Source organism: Natrix helvetica (assembly GCF_964273705.1).
Source record: "Natrix helvetica genome assembly, chromosome: 1".
In the NCBI taxonomy this organism is placed as follows: domain Eukaryota; kingdom Metazoa; phylum Chordata; class Lepidosauria; order Squamata; family Natricidae; genus Natrix; species Natrix helvetica.
The window spans coordinates 322280441-322307579 of record NC_138548.1 but is presented as its reverse complement, the minus strand read 5'-3'; positions in this window follow the sequence as shown (position 1 = coordinate 322307579).

Genomic DNA, 27139 nt, shown 5'->3' with positions numbered 1-27139 from the left:
GGCAGCTGGGCCACAGGCATGACTCTAGCCACTGGCCAAGGCAGGCAAGGCGATATAAGGAGTGATGGGAAGGGGCGGGGCAGAGAGGGGCAGGGCCAGCCAGTGGTGGCATTTTCCGATTCACTGAACTGGACATAAGCTTAACTACTGGTACACCTGAACCGGTCCAAACCAGTAGTAGCAGAAGTGGGTTCCTACAGGTTTGCCCCGGCTTGGCTGAACCAGTAGTGGTATGGCAGCCCAGGTTGCTGGAACCGGCAGCGACCCAGGCCTGCCTCTGAACCAGTTCTCTGGTTGCCGCCATCGCTGCCACCATCTTGTTTTTTAGTTCTGCGCATGCACAGAATGATTTTAATTGAACTGCGCATCCAGCACATGTGTGTGAAGCGCACACACAAGCAAACCAGCAGTAAATCTGGCCAGAACCCACCCCTTAGTAGCAGCCCACCTCTGTTCAACATCTTAGAGCAGTGATGGCGAACCTATGGCATGCGTGGCACGCGGAGCCATTTGTCAGGGCACGCGAGGCGCTGCCCTGTCAACTGAGTTCACCTTTTTAAAAGCTATTTTTCGCCTTCCCCAGGCCCCAGAGGCTTTATAGGAGCCTGGGGAGGGCGAAAAGAGGCCCCCCCCGGAGGCTTCAGGGATCGTCCGGAGGCTTCCCTGAAGCCTTCGGAACGCTTAAAACCACCCTCCGAGTAAACCAGAAGTCACTACCAGTTTGCTCGGAGGGTGGTTTTAAGCATTCCAAAGGCTTCAGGGACCATCCGGAGGCTTCCCTGACGCCTTCGGAGTGCTTAAAACGACCCTCCGAGCAACCCGGAAGTCACTTCCGGTTTGCTCGGAGGATGGTTTTAAGCATTCTGAAGGCTTCAGGGAAGCCTCCGGATGGTCCCTGAAGCCTCCGGAGGGCCTCCGGGGGGAGGGGGAGGCTCTTTTCACCCTCCCCAGGCTCCTATAAAGCCTCTTGAGCCTGCGGAGGGCAAAAAAAGCATGTAAAAATGGGGGGTCGTGTGTTGTGCGTGCATGCACACTGGGGGGGTCGCGCGTTGCATTATGGGTGTGGCACGCCCACACACGACCCCCCTGTGCCCCCCCCACTTGTGGCACGCAGGCCAAAAAAGTTCGCCATCGCTGTCTTAGAGGAAAAGCAGCACCTTGCAACCAGAGGCCAGCAAACTGAGCAGCCCAGAGCATTTACCTTACAGTTAGATCTGGGATAGGCAGGTGAGAGACAGAAACATTGTCCCATCTTGGGGTGTGTAGATGGGAGAGAATGAAAGCAGCCTGACTTTGTTTAATGATTCAGAATTGAAGTGAACCATTGTTGCCTAATTTAGATAACACCTCTGTGTACATCAACCTCATCTATACGATTAACAGTGCCATATATAGTTTGCTTCTGAATTTGACGGTTTATTGAATTTGACAGTAGTGTGAATATATATATTTTTTATGATCCTATGAAAAATGGAAGGCAATTATAAACTCCAGTAATGTAAGGCAAGCTGTTTTGGAAGGAGACAGGTTTGATGAGGAGATAACATGTTATCACCAAATGTTGTAAAACCGACAAGAAGCCAAATATTTTTCAATACTGTATTTCAGGTTTTCAGCATGTCATTGGAGAAGACTTCAACATTTAGTCTGCCACTTTAAGGCCCTCAGCAGTTTCAGAAGACGAAATATGAATCTGTCTTATGAGTTCTAAAAAAAATCCAAATTCAACAATCAACAGAGGAAAAAGCCAGATTCTGAACTTGAAATGTATGAAAGTGTAGGACATCAATGAAAGATCATCAATGCAATTCTATGGGCAGATCTACCAGTGCTACTAGTAAATTGATATGGTTTAAAAGGCACTTTAAATTGTCTTCAAATTTCTGGAATATTTGTATTTGGAAATTTCTGAAATAGTATTTCTAAGTATTCTGAACTTCTTGGGGTCTTTTAATTGCAAAAGAATAACCATGCTAAAGTGCTTCTTCCTGACTAGAACATTGACTAAGGTATTTGTGTCAAAGTTGCAACAGAAACATGACTATTTGGTGGCAAAAATTACAGTTATGGAACAGGAAATGTTGTGCTTTCATTAAAAAAGCAAAGTTTGTGTGAGACACTTCGTCATGCTGAAGTGTTATAACAGAGGGTTGGTTCTAGGACTACTGTAAGTACCAACTGCATATTTAGATTGAATGTCCAGTTTTTTTTTTAAATTGCAAAGATGTTTATATAGAGCAAGAGGAGTAAAAGAGCTACGTTTAAATTCTTATTGGTCTTAGGTAGGCATGTTAATCTTCACAGGTTCTCACTACAGTAATAATACAGATGCTTATAGTTCTAAAAGTATTCCCTGGATCTATGACTCACTTTTTAAAAGTTAAAAAAATGATATTGCAAAATCTCAAAAGTATCTGCATAATAATATATAGTAGAATTAGTTTTTTTATTATTTTAAGATATACAAGTGTCAATTTCATTGTTTCTATTTTCCTTCCTTCCCTTCCTTCCTTCCTTCCTTCCTTCCTTCCTTCCTTCCTTCCTTCCTTCCTTCCTTCCTTCCTTCCTTCCTTCCTTCTCTAGAAAATGTGTAAACCCAAGGCACTGTATATTGGCTACCCTAAAGAACAATTCCCCCCAAAGTCTGGAGGCCATCAGCCAGTGATGGGATTCAAATATTTTTACTACTGGTTCTGTGGGCATGGTTTGGTGGGTGTGGCAGGGGAAGGATACTGCAAAATCCCCATTCCCTCTCCACTCCAGGGGAAGGTTACTGCAAAATCCCCATTTTCCTCCAGATCAGCTGGGACTCGGGAGACAGAGAATAGATTGGGCGGAGCCAGTCAGAGGTAGTTCTCCGAACTACTCAAAATTTCCATTACCGGTTCTCCAGAACTGGTCAGAACCTGCTGAATACCACCTCTGGCCTCAGCCCTCTTGGCGTTGTTGAAGACTGCAAAGATTTGATTGTTCCTGCAGGCATAGGGCCAAAATGTTAGATAAGCCCCACATATGTTTTCTCTGGTCTGTGAGTTGTTATACGATGCTTGGTTATCATGTTTTGATCATTTTAATTGCACTCTTTGTTTGTTTACAGATGTTTTATTGCAATAGTGTATTTTGCTTATGAGTCACCCATAATTATTAATGCACAATAATGCCCACATAAATTTTCTCAACAACATAAAATTAAATGAATTAATATTGCTCCAAGTGGATAATACAGGCCTGGGAATGTACAGCTATTGAAAATTCAACAATGGTAAAGGGAAAGTCTTTTGTGATATTGCACAATTCCAAAATAGATCTTCCTCTGAAACCAGCATATTTACCATAGCCCCACTCTCTGCAGCATGATGAGTTGAATTGCTTATTAGATACATTTTTTCATTTAATATATTATACTACTGCTGATAGCCTGGCATTGCCCGTGTATTTATTTATAGGGGGAAAATGTCCTGACCAAATGTAATTTCTAAAGTTGGATTCTCCCCCTTACCAGAGGGAACTCCCTTGTGGAGTACTATGAAGATGTTACCATGGCAACTCCACTGCGCTGTACAGTAGAATCCTTTTTCGGCAGTACAGTAGAAGCCATTTTAAGGCACAACAGGCTATATAGTAACAGAACACACACCCTGAGGAACGTAAGGGGTGTTTTACCCCCACAGTATTTGTTTCCAGAGAGTAAGTCATCTGTGTACCAAGTTTGGTTGAAATTGTGTGAGGTGTTCCAGAGTTATGCTGGACACTATACATATACATCCATACACACACACACACACACACACACACACACACGTATTTGTGTTACAACCGCTGGTATGCCCAAATATGGGAGGGAGCTCACTACTCCCCCTTTCTGTCCTTCGGCTCATTACAGAAAACCATCCAGGCAGAAAACCATATTTTAATTTTTAATGTTGCCTTTTTATATTTGTGTTGTATTTGTGCTGATAAATAAATAAAGGGAGGCTAGTATAGATCTATTTCAAGCTATTTAGCTCTCATCAGCTAAAATCCCAGTAAGGCCTTCTCCTGAACCTGACTTGTGATATAGCTTCTATCAATTTATTTTCACCATTTTTCCTTGCAAGATGTTATGAATTTGAACCCAGGTTCCCTTGATCAATGCCTAGCACATACCAAGCACAATAACTAACAGGCTAATTCATTTTGCAAGCTTATTCTTCAAACATTTTCATAAAGCTTGTGTTTCATTTTCAATTAACATTACCTCCCCTACTTCTGTCATGACCATTTAAATGCATTGTAATTCATGATTCGACAAAGAAGCATGACTCTGAAAAATTATTACTCACAACGTGTATTATTCTATTTTTCTTGTTTATATTTAATTATATAAATAAGATATAATAATGGTATACGTTAAACTTCTAATGCTTATATTGTGTTAGCCATATGGTTAGCTTAAGTACAGTTTAATAATAAGTAGCTCTATTAATGTCTAGAATGCTGCAAGAAAATCAACAAACAGCTATATCCATTCACACATACACAGATTGATGTCTCATCTGAATCTGATTTTTATCTTGGGTGCTCAATGGTAGCAATTATGGGGCAGTCTTTCAAATGTATCGCACCATCTTTTCCAGCTGTCTTTTTTTTTTTTTTTACAAACCTTTAATTTTTATGGTATGGTGCATGAAACACTGGTTTATTCATCATGTTTAAATAAATCTATGGTATAAATCTATTCATATGGTATAAATCTATTTAAATAAATCTATGGTATGAACCATAGCTGTCCTTTTACACAAGCTAAATGTAAAGGAGAACAAAGAAAATGTATAGATTTCTTTTGAAAAAGGCTGATAAATACTGATAATATCTCTTTTTTACAGAAAATCAACCTATGCTATTGCACTTGTTTAGCAAGTGCAATCCACATTTCCTTAAATCAGAAACAAAATGGTCGCTAAGTGAACAGATGAGAGAGAGAGAGACAGAGGGATGGACAGGCAGACAGAGAGATGCTGCAAAGATCACTGATTCCTACCATCTCGTTTAAATAAAGTTCTCTCATACACTGTCCTGTGCCTGAGCCCCATATCCACCACACAGCAAAGCTACTGTTCTCCATAACAAAGTATGTTCCTAAAAAGTGCTACCTGCAAGCTAAGAAGCTCAATACTGTCAACTTAATTAGTTGATAAGGACCCAGATTATTGGGGGCAATATGCTGACTCTATAAACTGCTTAGAGAGGGCTGTAAAGCACTGTGAAGCGGTATATAAGTCTAAGTGCTTATTGCTATTAAAATCATCCATAGGAAGCGTGGGCACAGCCCCTTTATCATTTCTGGACTTCAACTCTCAGAATTCCTGAGTCAGCATTGAAGTCCACAGGTCCATAGATGTTCATACCAGCTCCATAGACTTAGACAGCTTTCACATGTTAACCAGCTTCACAGTTGTCAAGCACATGAAAATTTGGGTAAATGTGTACATTGTTTAGAAAGGAGCCCTGGTGGTGCAGTGGTTAGAATGCTGTATTGCAGGCAAACTCCGCCCACAGCCTGGAGTTCGATCCTGATGGGCTCGAGGTTGACTCAGCCTTCCATCCTTCCAAGGTTGATAAAATGAGGACCCAGATTGTTGGGGGCAATATGCTGACAGCCAGAGAATGCTGTAAAGCACCATGGAGCAGTATACATCTAAGTGCTATTGTTATTGCTAAAATGATGGTTTTTTAATTACCATCATTTTGTGAACAATGACTAAACAAGAGTGGCATGTATGCATAATTGTACTTGTATCTATTCTATATTATATGACTGAACAGCTCTATGTTAGTATCATAAGCATCCCAAGTGACCCATCTTGATTTTATAACCCTGGAGACCAGTGGTGGGTTTCAATTTTTTTTAGAACCTCTTCTGTAGGTGTGGCCTGCTTTGTGGGAGTGGCTTGCCAGCCATGTGACTGGATAGGAGTGGCTTGCCAGCCATGTGACCCGGTGGGAGTGGCCAACTTGTAAAATATGGTGAAACTCACTTAACAACGCTCTTGCTTAGCAACCAAAATGTTGGCTCAGAAACTCAGGCATTTGAAACACGCAAGTCTTAAAGCTGTCAAGTTACAAGACTCTAGCACCCCTAACCTTTTAGGGAAAAAAACCCCCAGGGGTGTTCAAACATGACAGCTTTAAGACTTGTGGACTTCAACTCCCAGAATTCCTCCTCTTGCTCTTCATCTTGATGATGTGCGGATGAGCGGGGGGAGGGAGCTGGAACCGGTTCTAAACGGCACTGTAAATTTGTGGAACCGCTTCTATACCCACCCCTGCTGGAGACAGAAATTAATGTGTCATGGCAGAAGTGGCTAAGCAGCTGCACATTTGCAACCTCTAAAGTACTAAGATTGGACTTCTAAAATCAATGACGAAATGGCCAAATTGTGGTTAAACTGTTTTTGTTTTAGGGAAAGTTTGAATGGTTTTAAAACGAAAGGCTTCTCTTCCCATTTCTAAATCCCACTGCAACACTAAAGGCTGTTTTAAGCCCTCAACAGGTCAGGAATTCCAACCCCAGCAAGAACCATGTTTTCCACCCTCCGAAAGATAAACTGTCAAAGACAATTTACCCCCTTGTCATCTGATAATCCTGATGTAACCTCTTTCTTTCCCGCTGATGAGAAAAATTGAAATATGTCCCAGCGATCAGCTTGTTCCATCTTCACAGAATATTTTTTTCTGCTGCTTTCTCTGTTTGACTTTGATAATATGCTCCTCTTGGCAGCTTTACAAAATGTTCTTGATAGCTCAAAGAACACATTACAATAGCATCAAAATCATTCCATGGTTTAGAGTGCTTTGTTTTGTTTATTTCATTACAAGCAAGCAGGGCTATAAACACAGATGCAGATGAATAGGAGAACAATGTACATCAAACTAAATGAAGTTAAAAATACTAACCAGAGTATTATTGATTATAAGCCCCATGCTCCTCTACAGCCAATCCATTCCCAGGGGGGGAGGGGGAGAATCATTCTTTTGTCCCAAGGACAAAAGAGTGTGACTGTCATATTTTCTTAAACTATGGACAAAATTACTACTGTTGATGCTTTTCTTGATCTTCCTAACAAATATATGCCTACAAAACGTAACAAAGAATCATGCCATCATAACTAGGATGAAGCTGCCCTAACCAAACTTCTTTCACAAGAGTGTCATTGTGCTGTTTTAATAACATCTTTGGAGACCCAATGCAATAGGTAAGTTGGCCAAGGACAGCTCCATTCCAGAACAAAGCATTCAATTTTACCTGTTAAAATGCATGTTTCAAAAGAAGGCTCCATGCTGATGGAGTTCTGTGTGTGCGACTAAGGAACAACAACAAAAGGTCCAGTGAAGCACAACCAACCTAAATCTAGTCTTTGGGTCAGCAGTTTTGACTGATTGATCGATGATGTACCATCAAGTCATTGTTGACATTAATGACTGTAGAGATAGGTTTTCTTTATGATGATCTTTTCTAATCTTTTAGATTTTTTTTTTAAAGATGACAATTTCTAATACCTGAAAAAGTTTAAAATGACTAGTAGTTTCAGGCCAATTTGTGAAAATCAGACTGATTCCATCAAGGCAGATGGGAAGGAAAACCTAGAATAGTCTTTACAGAAATTAAGTTTTGCAGGTACCAGCATCCTGATAAGACTACTTCCTTGACTTTATAGACAAATGTTTTGTCCAGGTAGATAGAGAAAAATGTGAATTTACTTCTTAGCTCTAATTGCATTGAAAATGCAGGAAGAAAGAATAGAAGTTTTCCACATTTCTTTTTAACAGAATTTGCTTTGCACAACTGCGATTTAGGATTTATGTGCTTATTTAGTTCAGTCATACTCTGACACAGAAATGTAGTGCATCAAGTAAATTCTAAGAAGTGTTTAGGATTGCAGCTGATATTAGCAGCATCGTAATCTAATCCCCATCAGAAAAATTAAGATGGAAATATTTATTTTATTTTTAGTTAGTTAGTTATCAAACATGTACAAGATAACAGGTATAAGTATAAACATGGACATGAACAAAGGAAATGAGTACAAATAAATGGAGACAGTAGGACAGGAACGGTAGGCACAATGAAGCGCTTATGCACGCCCCCTTTACAGACCTCTTAGGAAATGGGTGAAGTCCATGGTAGACAGTTTAAGGTTGAAGCTTGGGAGTTTGAGGATGTAACAACAGAGTCAGGTAGAGCATTCTAGGCATTGGCCACTCTGTTGCTGAAGTCGTATTGTTTGCAATTGAGTTTGGAGCGGTTTACCTTGAGTTTGTATCTATTGTTTGCCTGTGTATTATTGATGTTGAAGCTGAAGTAGTTGTTGACAGGTAGGACATTGTAGCAGACAATTTTGTGTACTATGCTTAAGTCAGGCCGTAGGTGGCCTAGTTCCACGTTGTCCAAGCCTGATGGGGTAAGGTATTCTATTGTGAGCAGAGGAGTGGAGTACTCTTCTTGTGAAATACCTCTGAACCCGCTCAATTGTATTAATGTCCGATATACAGTGTGGATTCCAGGCAGATGAGCTGTATTCAAGAATTGGTCTGGCAAAAGTTTTGTATGCCCTAGTTAGCACTACAATGTTTCCGGGTATATATCCATTGTATGTAAGATACAAAAACATGTAAAATATTTCTAAGGTAAAATAGACACATGGACATGCACAAAAGTAACTTTAATATATCTTTTCTCAAAGGGAACTGATAGGTTTGTCAGTAGCTAATCAAGGATCAGTAACTAAAAGAAAACAAGAGCCATTTCTTTTGCCTTCCAATGTGCATAACGTGCCAAGGGGAAACTTAACAGGTTGAACTTTGTTGACTCCTTCAGTTTAGCAAATTGTTCTGTATTCTGCTTTAAACCGGGGATATGTTATGCTCAATTCTTGTTTTCTCCTTATCAGCTTTGACATTCAGGAAGCAACCTACCTTCAGTTTTGCAATAAAACAGCGCAGATAAAGGAGGTGCACAGGGTCATTCTTGCTGGAATATTTTGTCTCTCTGAGCAAAATATATTCCTTTTGAGGAAATAAATCTCTTTTCACAGAAATGCACCACATCCCTTTCTTTTCTGTGTAATGTCATCCTTCAGCACTAATGTCAGGGTGAATTTTCCTGTTCTCTTGCAGTCATGCTCTGTCAGGGCCTATAATAACATCTGCAATTTTATTCTGCTGCTGCCTCTTCCATAAGCATCAGAAAGGAGGGAAGGCAGTCAGGCGATAGCGGCAAATTCACACAGGCACAAGCAGCTGTAGGCTGTCGCACAAACGTGGGGGAAGAACAGCATGAAGTTAGCTCAAACATTTATGCTTTCAATAGAACTTAATGTTGTTGAGCTGATCTGCAGTCTATTTGTAGCTCTTTGGGAAAGGAAATGTATGTTAGAAAGCATGACAATTAGAAGGTGTTGTTGTATGGCTACATAAAAATCATTTTTAGGATTTCATGTATGTTTCAGTTCCCCCTTTCCATAAGAATTGATCAAACAATCATCTACTTCTCATACTACATTAATTTAAAACGTGATTGTGAACAATAATTGATTGGCTACACAGCATGTTAAACTGCATAGCAGGATTTGCAAACTACAATTGCTGACTTCACTGACATTTACAAACTTCAATTCCTGACATATATCAAAAGCAAACAAGCCACATTTTCACTAAGCACAACATGTAATTCTAACTACTGGTATTTTGTCCAGTACAAGCTACTTGGCTCATGGGATTTATTTTGTGTACTTTAAGATTCATCCACTGATACTCAAAAAAGTAGATCTAGAAATTAACCATAAGGTGTCTCTGAGCAGATAGTCAGCCCAGAAATTTGTTACTGGTCCTCAAATTAGAGGCCTTACACAGATCTATCCCAGTTTCCCCCCACAGCTCAGTTTCTTGGGAAGGTTTTGTTATCATTAATAATCCTTTTTAGACATAAATTATAGTTGATCTCCTGCAAATGAACTAGAAATCTACCAATAGATCCAAAGCTGTTTTCTATTTACCACTGGTTATTCTGAATCTGCTCTCTCTTTACTAAATGAGATTTTTATCCCATCTTAAATCTGAAAATGGCATATTGTAAAATAGGGGCTTTACTGTAAAGCTATGTGTACTATCTTCCTTCACACCTTAAATGATCACGACAAACAAAGAATGCAATTGACATTTAAAACTGAGCAACAATTTCTTTAATAAATAAAAACCCTTCTTGACATTCTGCTATCATTGCCCCAGCCTTACATTTTATGATAGGTATGTCTTAAAAAAAACAAAAACAAATTGTATGTATATATGTATGGTATATACCATGTTTTCCCAAAAATAAGACCTACTCCAAAAATAAGCCTTGGCCTGATTTTTAAGTGTGTGCCTAATATAAACCCTAATGAAGGGGGTGGGCATGGCCAGCACAGGAGGCGGTGCGAGTGCATGGGCTGATGGTGTCTGGGAACAGCAACAGCCACAGCCCACGCAGCGCATGTGAGTTGATTCCCTGTCCAAGCAGCAGGCAGAGGGGAGGCACGCGATCTGAATGCATCACACCGGCTATGGGAAAGCCAAGAGTTGGTGGACAGCTGTGGGAGACTCATCTTCATGTCTCTCAGCTTGCAGCCCACATGGCGCATGCAGATCATCTGCCTTTCACCCCACACCCCTGCCTCCATCTGCTGCTGGTGCCACTGTGCGAAGATGAGCTTCCAATGGTCATCCGGCCGGCCACTCCAGCCCACTGATTCTCAGCTTTCCCATGGCACATCCTGATAGCCTTCCTCCCCACTGCCCCTTTGCCTCTGTCTACTGCATGGACAGGGAATGAACTCACCTGCATTGCACAGGCTGTGCAGCCCCAGAGTGCACCAACCAAGGGGCCAGTAGGCTGCAGCTGCTGCTGGATACCATTGGTCCCCATGTGCTTGCCACCTCTTTTGTACGTGCCAAGGGGGTGGGGCGCTGAGCCAGGCTGATCACCCTGAAATTTTTTGAGCTCCCCCAAAATAAGACCGAGTCTTATTTTTGGGGAAATACAGGTATGTATGTGTATGTACATATTGTTAGAGGTTTAGCAGACAGTAGACATTTGAACCAAATTGTTGGTGATACAAAAATGGTGCATATTCTGAGAGAAAAGATGAACAGGCTTTTTTTTCTGTTGAAGGGAAAGCTCTTTTGAAGGGAGGTGTTTCAAAGTTGAGGTTCCTTTCAATCCACTAACTATTTTGTTGGCAATGAGTTCTGTTAAAGATCTGTAAGCATCATCTGAGGGCTATATAACTTCCTATTTTTTTTCCCTGAGATATGGATACTGATAAAGATGCTTTAGTTAATTTTAATTTGTTAGCAACCTTTTCATACACAGCAGAGGGCAACAATATCATGCTGACTTAAATTCTACGCTGAGGCAGGAGGTCTGCAGGGTATGGTTAAAAAAAGGTTGGGATGGTCACTATGATGATACAATGGTTTCAACACGCATGAAAAAGAGGGAGAGCTTCAATCGCAGAATCACGGCTATCATTGCTGTTCTTATACCAAGGGATAGTAGTTGTCAGAAGTTGACTTGATCTGGTGAAGTAAAGCTTTTCTTTCTCTAAATTGCTCTCCTAATAGCTCTCTTGCAGTCCCTAGTCAAATCTACCTTCTGACTTTGAAAAACGACTTCAAGACAGACCTGGTTAGCACTTGGATGTCAGAACACTAGGAAACAGCAGGAAACAGTAGGCTAGGCAAGGTAAAACAAAAAAAAAATCAGAAGACAGTAGTAACTGCTTCCGTACTGCTGCCAAGAAAACTAAGCAACAGTTTCAATGAAGCTGAAGATCAGCATAAATCTTAAATAAGGAAGAGCCCACCAGAAGTCCATGATCTGGTTTGTTTTTCATGAAATGGCAGAATACAACAGATTCGTCAATGTTTGCTTTGAGACTGAAGCTAAAACATGGAAAACATACGTATATACATTTGCAGATCTGCTTTGATCTGTTACTTGAAAAGAAAAGGAAATTGTTATTACCCTGTTTCCCTGAAAATAAGACCTCCCCGGATAATAAGCCCAATCAGGCTTTTGAGCACATGTGCTAAAATAAGCCCTCCCAAAAAATAAGCCCTCCCCCAAAATATTGCAACATAGCAGCAGCCATGAGGTGACCACGCTCACCACCTCCTGCACCTCAAAAATAATAAGACCTCCCTGAAAATAAGGCCAAACACTTATTTCAGGGGTCAAAAGAAAATAAGACCCTGTCTTATTTTGGGGGAAATATGGTAAGGGAAAGAAGAATCAAGAAGCAGTTTTATCTGTGAGTATGGTTCAAAACCCACTTCTACCTGTAATTGTTTGATGCAGTATTTCTCAATCTTGGCAACCATAAGACATATGGACTTCAATTCTCATAATTCTGGGAGTGCAAATCCACAGTTCTTAAAGTTGCCAGTGCTGAGAAAGATTGGTTTAGTGTATAATACAATCACCTCATGATTGAGATCATAAGCAGAAACAGGATGGATGACTAAATAAATAAAATGTTTTTTGTACTAAAAGGAAAAGTCCAAGTACGAATCCTGGGCATGTTACTGAAATAAAATTTAAACCTGAGAATTCTTCAGAAATGATTCAGAATTTTTTGGGATATAAAAAAAGCCAGTTTGGTCTAGTGGTTAGGACACCAGACTAGAAAGCAGGAGACTGTGAGTTCAATTCTTGCTATGGCCATGAAAGCCAGCTGGCTGACTTTGGGCCAGTTGCTCTCCTTAAGCCCAATCCACCTCACAGGATTGTTGTTGCGAGGAAAATAGGAGGAGGAAGGTGTCACTGCGTTAATTGTTTGCTAGCCGAGCTGAGAATAAATTACTGCGCAGGTCATAGGTCTTATCAGCAATGATGTACTGCGCCTGCTCATCACACATTCCAGAGACTTCTTTCTTTTTGATCTTCTGTTCGTCTTCAAAGAAGACGGACATTTGTTCTTGCCAAAATGTAACAATTAGATATATTTGTTTTATTTTCAATTTCTTATTTTTGTATTAAAGCTTGTTTTTCACTAGAACACGTTTTCGGGTTTTATTTATTTTTTCACTTCTTGAAGAATATGCCTGTTTGGAAAAGCTGCCGGTCTAAGCCTCATTACCTGACAGAAGGTACGTTGAACATGTACCCTGAGTTATTTATAAAAAATAAAAATAATATTTGTAATAATAATAAGGGTAGGAAATAAATTAATAATAATATAGTATCTCACCTCTTTTATTCTTTAAAGTCCTGTGCTGCTTAAAGAGTCATGTTAATTTTAATGAGGGGATTCCTTAAAGTAGCGGTCTCTTTTTTTTCTTTTTTCTTTGTAGATCTATATTTATGCTTGAAAAGGTGTTCTATTTTAATGTAGAGCAAAGAAGTTAATTATCAACCACCAAAACAGCTGCCTTAACTTTTAGCCAGTGCTGGTTACTAATCTTCTTCCTCAGTGTTATTCAGCAAATACATTTATTCATTGCATGTTTTATTTTTCCAAGAAAATGCAACAAGACAATTATATCTTTGTAGCTAAAATGTTCACACATTTAAAATCAAATGCACAAATTATTACTATTATTATTTTGGTGATTCATTCGACACTGGAATGCACTCCAAACTTTAAATTATAATAATTCAGGTAAAATTATTGTTCTCCATTTAGTTTACCCATTTCATGTCCTAGCCTGTTAAAAATTACAATTTCATAGCAACAGTTAGATAGATGGATTGTATCAACCACATCCAAGTGCGTGGAGGTGTTCCTAAGGTCCCAGGAACTCATTAGACTAAAAGCATTTTGAATAATAACTTTACAATATTGATGTGATATTCTTAATGTATCCTTAAGAAGAAAAATAGCATTTAAGCTGAAATGAAATCTTGTTGTCGTCATAATCACAACTTCTTTGACTTTCTTACTTGCTTTTCTGCAGAATGGGTACCCTTCAATTGGGACCTAGGAAGTGTGCTTCTTTGCCACAGTGCTTCTCCTATGGAGGAGCATCTCACAGAGAGACATACAAACTCCACTCTCACGACATTTACAAAGTCATTGAAAAATTGGCTGCTTTCCCAGGCCTTAAGAAAGGGTGGTAATTGAGCCCCTGGACTAAAGACTACTGTCTTCAATAAAGTCAGGCTAGAACTAAATTTTCTCTGTGAAAAAGTTACAAAGTTTTCCCCTCATCCCTGCCCTCCCTCCATGACCAGTTCATCTTCAGCCAATGAAGAACCGCATAAGTGTTTTGGGAAACGTTGAGATGTTTAGGGTAGTTCACATTCCAATCTCAGGGTGCATGGCCTTGAGTGATGGAACAAACTGGTTCCATATTTCTCTGGTCTTCATCAAACTGTCATCCACCCTTCCTATTTCCCATCACATCACCATATATGTTTATTGCCCATTTGTTCCCTTCATGCCTCTCCCCTGTAGCCTTTGATGGCAGGATGCCAGCAATGTGCCAAGCCGAAGATGGCAGACCTGACATTTGCAATCTTCCCAGCCAGCTTTTGAAAAGCAAAGACAATGGGTAAGCCAGATTTGCTTAAAGACTGCATGATTCATTTAACAACTGCAGTGATTACTTAATGACTGTAGCAAAAAAGATTTTAGAATGGGGCAAAACTCATTTAACAACCGCCTTGCTTAAGAACAGAAATTTTGGGTTCAATTCTGGTCATAAATCAAGGACTACTTGTAATAAGTTTGCCTGCAGTGGATGTTGTGTTACCTGTTTATTATTATTATTATTATTATTATTATTATTATTATTATTATTATTATTATTATTATTATTATTATTATTACTATTATTATTATTATTGCTTTCTTTTTTTAAAGTGTAAGTTACCCAAGATCATTTGGAGTTTGGTAATCTCTACACTGCATTAAACAAATAAAACATTTATGTATCTATACAATGGTTATGTAAAAAATTATAATGTATGATAGGAGAAAAACTATTATTAATCTGTAATGAAACTTGATTTACATAACCTGAGACTCTAAATCTGTCACTTAATTATTCTAATCCCTAAGAACATTCCAGAAGTGACTTTAATGGTCGTTTTAAGAACTATCAATATTAAATGACTTAAATAATGTCACCACAGTTTAAACTTGCGTGACTTGCATTCTCTTGAAAAACGCATGAGGAAACTGTGAGGATCGGTGAGAAAAGTTTTATGTGTGGGAATGCTAATTGTGTCTGGCAAAGGAACTCAACATCCCATCTGGAAAATGTTGATTCAATGGGCAATAATAGAGATGTTAGCAGAAGCCTCATTCTCGGGTTGTCAATAAAGTGCTAAATCATAATAGCACCCTCATTGTTACATCAAGGCAACTTGATCTAAATAATATTACCAAGAAAGTCATTATGTTCACCCACAGTGGCACATTTGAAAGAGAATATGCTTGGAATCATCTGCCTTTCTTAACAAGGAGAGCTAGACTGAATGCTGTATAATAAAATTGGCACCGGGAGAATCTTTTAAATATCAATATTTCCATTACCTTTGCTGAAACTAAAGATAGCTTTTAAAAATTGGTACAATTGTTTCCTGGTCATTGAATACTGTATCCTATCACTATTTCTGGATGTTGTTTATTCATTAGGTCTGATCAGTATCCTTCAGTTTCTGCTGAATATTACGCCAGGAAAAAGATAAGTAACAACTCTGAAACCTTATGCTATATTCTTACCTCACACACAGGAAATCAATGCAAACCCCCCCCCCCCTTTAAAAAAATACTAGTTGTTTATCTCCTTCTTCCCTTCTGCAAAAAATGTGTGTGGGAGAATGGGAGATAAGGGAGGGAGGGAGAGAAATAACATTATAATAACACTTTAAATGAACCTAAAGCTGGGTTAACATTCATTCCTCAAAATTGCAGAAGGTTTGATTTTTTTAAAAAAGAGAGACGAATAGATACTCTTGGTTAACTGTAGTTAAGTCTGTGTACGTGTTACAAAATTGAGGATTTTTATTATTATTTTATTTTAGTCATCTTTTGCCCCTATCAGCTGGAATTCATGGAAGCAGTCTGCCAATCTTTTATTTGTTTGACCTTCGGAGTCCTTACACTGCATGTTGTAGATGACTCCTGCATTTTACTGTCTAGTTATTTGGCCTTTTGGTTTACTTGTTGACGATATCATATGTCTTCTCTAATTAACCAATAGAATCTGTCAAAAAATCTTAAGCAAACCAATAACCAGAGGAAAAGAAGGCAGGAGTCATCTGCAAAACACAAAGGAAGTCATTTGATGGAACATTCCCAAATGCACACTGATTCCAGAATGCTAAAGATAGTTTCTGCATTTTGAAGGAAAGTTAGCACCATTGCTGAATATACAGTATATATTGTTATCTGAGACTGGTGAAATAGTTCTACAACCCTGGAGAATGGGATAATGATTGCAGACTTGGAAATAACATTTGCAATTGCCCTCACAAAAATGATTTTTGTCCACAGCCAGCCAATCTTACCAACAGAATTGACAATATTGTCTCTCTATATATATATATTAAGAAGGAGAGATACATCAATCTTCAGAACTACTTGACTGGAACCTTAGAATAAAAGCATTTTTTTTAAGAATCAAAGAAAACATTGCAGCATTTTCTTTAGCTTGTTTTTCATGAGTCTTTCTTGCATTCTTTGCTCGAATTTATATGATAACTGCAATAGGACAATAGGACAATTATAGATATATGTGCTCACCCAAATTAAGCAGTTCTGCTATAAACAATTAATCTAATAATGCTTACTTGTCCATTAACTCTTCTTTGTTTGGTGGTGTTTTGAATTCTGTGCACTTTCTAGAGAGTAGGATGTTTCTCTTATCATTAACCTGAGTATTAGGTTACACTTGTATACTCAGTTACACAAGAATAAATTATTTCAATTGACTACTTGCAACAAATCCAGTAATTAATCATTATTATGGCTTCATTACAATACTGTTCTCCTTTTAACCAGGGAGTTAATAATTTAACCAAATGATTTCATTTTTCCAGCATTATATTATTTAATCATATAATAAATGCCAATAAGTCTGAATATCACTTGATCAAAGATAGCAGTTAAAGTCCTAACTGGCCCTAGTTTCTATGATTAGCTAGTATTTTGTATCTGTAATTGGTAACCAATACTCAAGTTCAAACCAAGTTTCCTAGATATTTTAAGGACCATCTACTGCAACAAAGTTTATCTATTGAAATTCTTTCTGTGGAAAATTGCTTGAAGTGCTGAATTTTGTGAGGTGAGCAGTCTATACCGTATACACACACGTCTATACTATTATTATATAGAGAAGTTTCAATAGAGGGGACTGTATTTCATTACAATAATTCACACATAGTGTAGCAATAGCAATAGAACTTAGAGTTATATACCACTCCACAGTGCTTTACAGCCCTCTCTAAGTGGTTTACAGAGTCAGCATATTGCCTCCAACAATCTGGGTCCTCATTTTACCTACCTTGGAAGGATGGAAGGCTGAGTCAACATTGAGCCACTCAGAATCCAACTCCAGGAGTGAGCAGCCCTGTGGTACTGCATTCTAACCACTGCACCACCATGGCTTGTGTAGTTTAGTCTACTTGGTAATTGGAGCTATGAATTTACTTTTTTAATATTAAAAGTAAAATCTCTTAGCCATAAGAAAAATGTGAAGAATCTCATTTCTGCTACCCAAATATTAGGGTATGTGTGTGTGTTTTGGTTTGGTTTGGTTTAGGCATGCATTTCAAAAGAGGTTGGAGATCTGAAAATATTAAGGTCTATCTTAAATTCAAATTAACATACATAGTGGCTTCTTCCCCAAGTATAATGATTTTAAGACCACACAAAAATATGCTTGTTATGTATTGTAACATGTCAATTCCAACTTGGATTATTATGCACACCCTTATTATATGGAAATCCAAAATACAGTTTGCATAAATATAACAAAAGGAAATTGTCCATATGCATTGAAAAATATTGTCATTATTTTTTAAAAAAAACCTATTTTTTAAAACAGCAATATAACTATATATCTATAAAATAAAATTGCTGGATTTAGTTTAAAACATAAATCTAACTTGTTATAAAAATAGAAACCAGATAAACCACATGAATTAATTAATACCTATACTAAACTACCTACTGATTTTTTTTTAAACTAGAAGCCAGAAAAAAGAAAACTGAAAGTAGTTAAACTCAGCAGCTAAAACTCCCTTCCTACCCTCTTCCCTATCAAACTAGGTACATGTCTCTGTCTAACAGCAGAGAAAAGGCTATTTTGGAATCTAAATTTTGGAATTAGGGCAAAACCTGAATAGCAGCAGATTTACTTTTTAAAATACCTCCTTGCCAACATTGACCAAAGTGCCATATTTTTGCAGCCCAAATATGACAGCTAAAGGCTGCATCTATTGGAGTTTATTTATTTATTTTTCACATTTTGGAAATGGCTATCACCCTCAAAGAGTTAGTGTACATTATGAAATTCCTTTCAGTCTGAAATATACTGTAGCAATAACAATAGCACTTAGATTTATATACCTCTTCATTGTGCTTTTATAGACCTCAGCATGTATGTCTTAATGAAGCCTGTATTTCTGAAAAGCATTTCAAACTTCCTCAAATATCAAAGCAGGGATGAAGAGGAAGCATCAACAGCAGCCTATTTTCCTTTATTTTGTCAAAGAAAATACCTAAAACTAAGGTATGCATTAAGAGACCAGAGGCCAATGCTGATTATACAACAAACATTCAACTGTTTTGAGCATTGTAATATCACATACCAGAAGAAAAATATACTATCAACAGCAGGAAGGATTTTAAAGAGATCTATTCTAAGCTTCATATGTTTAAATCATTACCACCTTCTATCCATAATTCACATGAAAGAAACATGAAAGAAAGTAATTTGATGTGTACACAGTTCTGAGTTTTATAACCTTTCCTTGATTTTTAGCCTCTATTCTCCTCTTCTCCCTCTTTCATACACGCACATGCAGGTGTAGCCATACAGACATATCCACAAACACACACACATAACACATACACACTGCTGTCAAGTTGTAGGAAAGTGAATACCAATAGGTAAGAAAGAAAATAAGAAAGAGAGAAAAATGTAAGAGAAAATATTGTAAAGAAGCAGTTTCTGATCTCCTTAATAGTAGTTATAAATGCATTTATATTTTGCCCTCTGTCTTTCTAAAATTGCTATATAATTTCCCTCTTTGCATATTCTACCTAATAATCAAATCCACAGTAACTATTTTCTTTGTCCAGAATGGTATAGGATCTCCTGCTTGTACAGGGATTGGACTAGAAGACCTCCAAGGTCCCTTCCAATTCTATTATTCTATTGTTCTGTTATTATTCTTTTTTTTTCAGCAGAGAGTCCATAGAATCCTGCATAGTCAAAATCCAGCATAGATTTAAATACTTTCCACTTTTCAATCACTAATAAATGTAATAAAGGTCTCTAATCAAACAAGCCAATTTTGCCATCTCTTATAATCGACACGTTCAGTCTGTTGCGGTTGGTTTCCTTGGATAGCAAGGTAACCAACAAGCAAGTACTGGAGCATATAACACCAGACATGCCACTGGAAAGAAAAATCACAAAATTGTGTCTCACTTATTTTGTCCATGTAATGCGGGGAAATTCAATGAAGAAAGCAATTATGTTTGGAAGAGTTAGCAGTAAAAGGCAACCAGACCGCCAAAGAACACGATGTCTGGACACGATCAAAGCTGACACCAGCCAAAGCATAGATAAAGTCAAAGAGGTAGTGAAAGAGAAAAGGTGAAGGCTTTGGGGGACTGTTGCAATAAAAGTAACCTGCTTCCAAATGTTAATAAAACAGGGGAGATCATCGTAGATTTTAGAAAGGCTGGCATAGTCACACTCCACTCAGTATCAAGGATGCAACTGTAGAGGTGGTCAACAATATTTAGTATCTGGGGTTGCAGATAACTAACAATCTGAACTGGCCTCTCCACATGTCATCCTTAGGGAAGCCTGCAAACCAGGGTTAGCATTTCCTGCATCTGATGAGGAAAGTACATCTTTATCCTTCTGTCCTACCACTTTTTATAGAGGCACAATTGAGAGTGTTTTAACAAACTGCATCGCTGTTTGGTTTGGTGGCAGCAGTGCCTCAGATAGAAAGTCCACATAGAGAGTGGTAAGGACAGCGGAGAACATTATAGGAAGCTCACTTCCTATTATTCAGGATTCTGCTTATAAGAGCTATGTGCTTAGAGACCAAAGCATTGTTAGAGACTCCACACACCCTGTTTACAGTCTGTTTCTGTTGTTTTCTTCTGGGAGGAGGTTTCAAAGTATTTCTAGCAAAACTACCCAATTCTATAACAGCTTTGTTCCCTATGCCATCCATCTGGTAAACTCGCAAGATTCGTTTTTCTCACCATGTACATGTTTACATCCATACTAGACTGTGTTGTTTCTCTGTGTCATATAAGATATGTAGGTACATGCACAATTTTGTATTTCTTTACTTATTTTGTCATGTTTATGTAGTATGTATTGGAGGTGGTGACCCTTTAAGAACTGTATGCAATAAAATTTCATTTTAATGTATGCCAATTAGTGTACATTCAAAGTGACAATAAAGTTATTCCAAGTCAAGATTGGAAGATGTGGAGAGAACTGGCCCATAGAATTGCCAAGAGCTGGAAATGACTGATCGGATAACATGATAATCATCATCATCATCATAAAAATTCTTTCTATCACTGTGTGTATTTGAACTCAAAATTTCCTAGCTCACTTACAAGTTCACCAAGCATGATAAAATGCTACTTTACCTTGTCCACATTTCCAGCATATATTTGAGGTAATTTCACACATTTTGAATAATTGTTTCAGGAATCATATCCCAATTTTACAAGAAAAAATATTTTTTTTACATAATGTAAATTTCAGTCCTTTCAACAACATAATTTCTCCCATTGTGGGATCAATATATTTTATTCAAAATTCTTAGACTATTTTATCATATAATTTTTGACTTGTTCTTCTGTTTCAAATTTTAACAAAAGTTTCTACATTTTAGCAATTACATGTTCATCATTTATGCATAGCTCATTTTCATATTCTATCTTGTGCTGTTGAATTATAAATGTCCAGTTATCTACCCTAAATCTCTGTCTTAACTGTGCATATGAAAACCATAGGAAACTAAATCCCTCTGCAGCTGTTCTTTAAATTTCATTTTGTATTCTCCATCCTTTCGTTTTTTAACATTTCTCTATATGCTAGCAATTTCTGTTCACTTGCTGTTTTTTTTCTATAAAATGCTTTTTGTGCTGAGACCCATAAAGACATTCTCCAGCACAATCTGGATTTATATCTATTCCATACTCTCAGTGTGGCATTTCTAATATATTGATTTTTAAAAGCTACATTAATCTTAACTTTATTCTGCCATACAAAGTCATGCCAACCAAATCCCAAATTATGCTCTTCTACTTCTAGATTTCTTTTACTTCTCAGCAGTACCCACACCTTTATCCAAGTCAAGCAGCAAGCTGCAAAGTACAGTTTCAAATCAGTCTTTCTCATTCCTTTGCATCTTGAAGGATTTTATATTTAGCCCTTCAGTTTTTCCCTTGCTGTACAAACCAAGATATGTCATTGCTTAAATACTGCATAAGTTCAGAATAAGGTACTCTGAGTCAAAATCATGTCATAGCAGCAACATGTAATGCAGGAAATAAATCCACCATGTCATTAGCCCCCGCCAAAAAGAGTTTTCCAAAATAGGTCTTGGTTGATTTCCAGAAAGCAACAGCAGCAGTGCAGAACTGCCAATGGATGGAGCACCATTTTGGAGAATAGGAACAGCTACAGAAGGACATGCCCTTGTGGTTCCTGAGGACAGCAAGTCTTCAAAGATGTGTCAAACAGAGTCCTTCTCTCAAGGATTATGCTGGATGGGCAGAAACCACTAGAAGAATTTAGTCATCCCAATATCTATGAAATAAAATTTATTTTCCCCCTTAATTTCAACTAGTATTTAGTCATTCGTTTAGGTCAAATTTTATCTGAGATATTTAAATGTAGGTAACCACAAAAGAAGGATGAATAATTGTTCCTAGGTATTTAAAAGAATTCAACGGTACCCGAAATCGCAATTCTTACAATTTGCGAAAGAAATATTAGACAATATAAAAGTTCATGAAACTCCAGTTAAAGCAATAACTTGATAACTTAATAAATTGTTGCATGGTAACAATACATTATGTCATAGAAAATTTATAAATAACAATAATTAATTGTAATCATTTCTTTTCAGCTCCTGTCACAGTTATATCTGAAATGTCCTCCGTCCTCATACAAAGTTTTACTGCGATATTAAAAACAAAAGGAGATAAAGGACATGATTGATGGGTTGTACAAGGCATCTTGGTAGATGAAGAGATAATTCAAAGAAGGTAGAATCATACGGCTGGAAGTGGAAGGGTCCTCAGAGGTCTTCTAGTTCAATCCCCTGTCCAAAGCAGGATACTTTTTTTTTATCCCAGTCAAATGGTTGTCCAAACGTTTCTTGAAAACCTCTAGCAATGGAGCTTCCATGACTCTAAAATGCAAGCTGTTCCATTAATTAATTATTTCCACTGTCAAGAAATGTCTCTTTAGTTGTAGGTTGGATCTCTATTTAATGATCTCTCACCTGTTACTTCTTCTCCTGCTCTCAGGTGCATTGGAGAATACTCTAGGTCAGTGATGGTGAACGTTTTTCTGCTTGGGTGCCAAAAGGGTGCACGTGCATGTGAGAGAACACGTGTGTGTCCACACCCATAATGCAATGCCCTCCCCCCCCCCATACATGTACTACACCACATCCACAGGCTTCAGAGGCTTTCCTGAAGCCTTGGGAGGGCGAAAAACGGCCTCCCCACCCTCCGGAAGACTGAAAATAGCTGACCGGTGCACGCATGTGCGCTGGAGCTGACATAGGGTAATGCCTTGCATGCCCTCAGATATGGCTTTGCGTGCCACCTGTGGCATGCGTGCCATAGGTTTGCCATCATGGCTCTAGGTTGATGCCCAGGGAGGGAAAGAAGGAATCATGAACAGATTGTGCTTCTTGTTGTACTTCAAAGCACCTTTTCTATTCCTACTCTCAACTCTTCTCTTTGACAGCCCCTCAAGCACTGGAAGACAGTTATCATGTCACCTCTAATCTTTCTTTTTATAGGCTAGATATACCTAGCTCCCTTAACCGTTCATCAGATGGTTTAGCCTCCAGACTCCTTATCAACTTTGCTGCTTTTCTCGGCACACTTTCTAATTTACAAATTCCATTTGTAGGAAAACTAACAAAGTGAGTAAAATACCATATTGATCCAACTAATTAAAAGAAAAAGAAATCCATATTCAGGCAAGAGTTGGGTTGTGTCTGCACTCAGAATACACATTTTCCCATTTCAGACAGAATAGCAATAGCACTTAGACTTATATACCACCCATGATCCTTTACAGCACTCTCTGGGTGGTTTATAAAAGTCAGCATATTGCCCCCAACAATCTGGGTCCTCATTTTACTAACCTTGGAAGGATGGAAAGCTGAGTCAATCTTGAGCCCCATCAAGATTGAACTCTGGATTATGGGCAGAGTTTGCCTTCAATATTACATTCTAATCACTGAGTGTTTTTTCTGGGGAGAATGGTCTATCAGGCCAATTTGGTCTACCCAAATATGGGATGGAGCATACTGCTTCCATTGAAATAGATCTATACTAGTCTCCCTTTCTTTGTTGGTAAAATATTAATTCAACACAAAAATAGTTCATTGGGAAAGTGACTTCCTGCAAAGGCTCCTGCATTGGGGCCGAAATGTGAAAGCAGAAGCAGAATGCTCCATCCCATATTTGGGTAGACCGGTCTCATCAGAAAAACCACTTAATCTCTCCCCTGGTATAGCTGACAAAGCAAGGAGAGCCCATTGCTTAGAGGTGAATACATCTACCTAATGTGTAGGTAGCCCGGGTTCGAATCCCAGAAGAGTATGGCTCACTGACAAGAGCTAAATAGCTTGAAATAGATCTATACTAGTCTCCCTTTATTTCTTTGTCGGTAAATATAAATTCAACACATTCTAATTACTGTACCACCAGGGCTCAGAAGGAAGAATAGATCTTGTTCATATAAACAGGGGGTCAGTATCTTTCTCTGTGGAATTATAAAATTTATAAAAGTATTGAGATGAAGCTGGGAATTGAGGGTGAAAAAAGCAATGGAATAAGATTTCCCAGGATCTCAGATTAAAGCCTAAAATTTCCAGGAAAATGGCAGAACCAAGAAGAGAAGCAAAGAATTCTTGCTGTTTTCAGAAGGAATAAAGAAACAGTCTAACAGAAGGTGCATTAGATCTTTTATTTCTGTTTGTGTTTGTTGCAATAGGTTGAGTCTGATTGTGTTATCTTCCTGTACTAATCAGAAAAATCTGTTTTATATCAGCCTTTACAGGTAGATCTTCTGGCATGTTACAGAAAAGATAAGTATTTTTCCCTTGAAAAATATACTTGGGAAGAGTATATTTTTAGGTTGGAAAATTCCTATTTGTGGCAGACTGTGGCATCTGTTGTGTGGTCTGCCTGTTACATCTTCTTTTATAAATATTTTTTTTAAATCAAGCTTGATCCCCCCCCCCCTCTGTAATTTGAATAGCCCCTATTGAAGGTTTGCCTTTTAGATGTTTAAATTAAAAAGAGTGGTTATATTTTATTTCTTCTTTTTTGCAAAAACAAAACCGATTTTGCTTTCCTCTGGTCTACCAAGGTAGGGAGAAACTAGGGATGCCAGTTTTTGGCAAAACCATTTTAAAAACATGACTATGGGATGCTGCAAATGTCCTTTAATGTTGCCAAGTGCCCAAAATGTGATCACATTTTCATGAGAGGGGAATGACCGTTGTTGGAACTTCCAATCCAGTTCTGTTTCAGACAGGTCGTAACTTCTTATGGTTGCTAAGCAACAAGTCGTAAGTCGAGGACTACCTGTAGTGTATTCTGATTTAATAGTCTTTGATTTAAGACACTCGAAACATTTGCTTCTAACATAGACGTATACTTGCTTATTACAAGCAAGTCCCAATCTGTTGCAAGAAGCTTATTCTTTTATGTGTTTAAGACTGCAACATTAAAGCCAGAATGTGTTCTTTAGCTCCAAGTAACTAGCTCTGCAGAATACAAATTTTATGCAATGGGATTTCTCTAATTGGATTTTATTTTTATTTATATTATTTGTTTACCATTTAACTTCAGCATATTATGTGACTGAAACAATAAAACATCAATTATACCTTCAACCCCTAAAATTAGCATACAATTATAGGACTACGAAGTCACCAAATAGCGAAAAGCATTTCTAACTTCTGAAGATAAAAATAGCAGCAAGCATTTTATCAACCTTTTCTCCCAAAAGGCTTGAGTTGGTAAGCTGTATAAAATCAGCAATTGTAAAACATTTTTTACACTGTTAAAAAAATTAAATGCAAACGATATTCAAATAAATAAAAAGAAAAATTATTAAAATTAATATTATTGGTAATTGTTAATTAAAATTCTGGAATAAAATTTTAAAATGAAATAAAAATAAAAAATGAGTTTGGGCAGTGACCTATTTTTGAGAGATACTCCCAAGCAGGTGAACAACAGACTCTAGCTATAATTGGGCGAAGCCCACAACAGCATAACTTTTGCTGAAGGGTGCAATTTTTCAGATTCAAAAGCAACAAAATTATGCCGACATTGTCTTTATATTGTCCATCTGCAAATCCTTAATGCAGTTGCATTTTGGGTGTGATTGTATTGTTCTCTGCTATCCTGGGGAAAAGACGTTTCGTTTAAAAAAGCATCTAGCAGGTGCTACTTACCTCTTGATATGGTCTACCATTTGTCAATGTTTTATTTTTATTTTATTTAGTTTGTCAAACATGTACGAGATAACAGGTATAAGTATAAACATGGACATGAACACAGGAAATGGGGACGAATAAATGGGGACAATAGGACAGGGACAGTAGACACGCTGGTGCGCTTATGCACGCCTCCTTACAGACCTCTTAGGAATGGGGTGAGGTCCACGCTAGACAATTTAAGGTTAAAGTTATGGGAGTTGAGGATGTAACAACAGTGTCCAGGTAGTGTATTCCAGGCATTGACCACTCTGTTGCTGAAGTCATATTTTCTGCAATCGAGTTTGGAGCAGTTTACCTTGAGTTTGTATCTATTGTTTGCCCATATATTATTGCGGTTGAAGCTGAAGTAGTCATTGACAGGTAGAACATTGTATCAAACACTTTTGTTTACTAAGCTTAGGTCAGACCTTAATCGGCATTATTATAGGTTGTACAAGCCCAAAATTTCAAGCCTAGTGGTATAAGGTATTCTATTGTGAGCAGAGGAGTAGAATACTCTTCTCGTGAAATACCTCTGGATTCGCTCAATTGTATTAATGTCTGATATACAGTGTGGATTCCAGGCAGACAAGCTATATTCGAGAATTGATCTGGCAAAAGTTTTGTATGCTCTAGTTTGCAGTACAATGTTACTGGAGAAGAAGCTTCGCAAAATTAGATTAACAATTCTTAATGCCTTTTTGGCAATGTTGTTACAGTGAGCGCTGGGGCTTAGATGATTTGAGATGAGTTCTCCTAGGTCTTTGACAGAGTGAGAGTCATCTACGAGGTTGTATCCACCCAGCTTGTATTTGGTGTTCTGATTTTTGTTTCTAATGTGTAAAACAGAGCATTTGTTGGTTGAGACTTGGAGTTGCCAATTGCTCGACCATTCTGACACATAATCAAGGTCGCTTTGTAGGACAGAAGTATTATCGGTAGTGTTAAATAGTTTTACGTCATCAGCAAAGAGGACACAGCTGCTTATATGATCGCCAAAAAAAAGGTATAGGTAGTCCTCAAGTTACAACCACAATTGAGCCCAATATTTCTGTTGTTAAGTGAGTTCTGCTCCATTTTATGACTTTTCTTGTCACAGTTAAGTGAATCAGTAAAATTGTTAAATTAGTAACACGGTTGTTAAGTAGATTTGGCTTCCCCACT